Raw genomic sequence first — 2,108 nt, forward strand, 5'->3', positions numbered from 1 at the left:
AAATTCTCCCCAAGTTTAGAGATGACTCCATGCTCATCTTCATGGTAGGTGCTGAAGAAATCCAGGATCAATCAATCCATCCATCACAAGGCCATTCTTGTTTGTTATGCAAATGATGGTAGACCAGGCTAGAGCTTGCATTTACTCACAGGAGATGCTGCAGGAAGAATCTGATAACCTTGGAAGATGATTCCCCATGTTTTCATAGTGATAGCTTCAGTTTGGGAAAAGTACCAATACCATTTACTGGCATTTCAGCAAATAAGTGAGTGGAGGAAAAAAAAAAAGCAATTTTATTTTTAAGTTAGAAAATCCTACAGCCAGCATCAGAGGGAGACTTAGAATTCAACTGTTTCCCTTACTGGAAACCATCTCTTAAATAATGCAAAGGGAAAGCTGCATGTACATCCTCAAAGAGTGAGTGTTATGAAAAGGCAAGAAAGCAGGCCGACCAGATCCCGGAAAATCCCAGCGCTGCTCTGGGCGTGCCCCCACTGCAGGGGTGGGCTCTGCCTGAGCAGAGGGCTGTGCAAGGGAAAGCAAGCCAGCACACTCAGGACTGGAAGGAAAAGGAGGAACTTGAGCTTTCTTATCAAAGCACAAGAGAGGTATGGGCTTAGGTCCACATTCAGAACATGGCAGCCTTTGTTCTTGGGGTTAGTGTCTTTGCTCAGAGATTGCATGTAACACTTTGAGAAGGGAGACATCAGAAGTTAGCATGGGGGTGGGGGAATTCTGAATATGTAACTCAGGATCTAAGTTCTGAATCTTCACTGTCAGACCTTGGGCAAATACCTTAAGTTCTTTGAGCCTCAGCTTACATATCCATAAAATGGAAATACTAGCCCTGCCATGCAAGTTTACTGAGATTAGCAAGTGTTTATAAAATAAATACAGTCAGTGCTCAGGGAAGACCAATAAAGGCAGCATCCTGGAAAATTGCCTAGAAATCGGTCTGCATTTAAGGATAAGTTATATTTTGATCTTGCCCCTTTCCCATTCTTATGACTCTTCCCACTTATTTGAGTTTTCCTAAACCTCCCTTCCCTCAGGATCTGCTGCCCTACAGTTTTTCCTTGGGTTTTACCTTAGGTGATGGCATCATGAATTACTGAGTGAGTAGTTTTCCCTTCTTCCTTTTCTTCCCTGATTAAACCATAACATTAAACCTTGAGGCCTTTGTTTGGGAGGAGGGAGTGGTGTCAATGTACATACCAATGTTCCTCTGTATCCATGAGGGAACTTCCAGGATCACTCTCAGACAGCAGAGTCTGTTGAGGCTGTAGTCCCTTATGTAAAACGATTATCATATTTGCATATAACCTAAGTACATGCTCCTTAGAATTTATGTCATTTCTGGATTACTTATAGTATCTAATACAATATGAATGCTGTGTAAATAGTTGTTAGAGGGTATTTTTTTGTGTGAAATAACAACAAGAAAAAAGTCTGTATGGGTTAACTAATGCAAGGATTCTCAAAGTGCAATCCCTGGACCAACAGCATTAGCATCTCCTAGTAATATGTAAAAAATGCAAATTCTCTGACTCCATCCCTGACCTACAGAATCAGGAACTCTAAAATAGGGCCAGGAGTCTATCTTTTAACAAGTTTTTTAAGTAATTCTGTGATACTCAAAACTGAAAACCACGAATCTAATGCAATCCTCCCTATAAAATACACATGATTAGCATTACACAGTAAGGAAATTGAGTAGGAGAGGTTAAGCAACTTGCCTGAGATCATACTGCTAATGAAAATCAAGTCTGGGACTAAAATTCAAGCCAGTCTAGCCACAGAGCCTGTCCCAAATCCATTTTGTCTCCCCTTACATCATAATGATCATAACTAAACATGGCATCTTAGGATTGTAGATCAGTGGTAGAGGGCTTGTCAAGCATGTGTGAGGCACTGGATTCAATCCACAGCTACACATAAAAATAAATAGATAAAATAAAGGTATAAAAAATGGTATCTTATTCCTAAGAAGTAATAATTTTATTCTAGCAGCCATATAGTTCTAGTGTTAGAACACAGAGTTTGGAAACATTAAGACTAGTATTCAAATCCTGCCCATGCATTTCTCAAGTATTTGACTATGGGAAAGT

This window comes from Marmota flaviventris, chromosome 9 (genome assembly GCF_047511675.1).
Source record: "Marmota flaviventris isolate mMarFla1 chromosome 9, mMarFla1.hap1, whole genome shotgun sequence".
Lineage (NCBI taxonomy): Eukaryota > Metazoa > Chordata > Mammalia > Rodentia > Sciuridae > Marmota > Marmota flaviventris.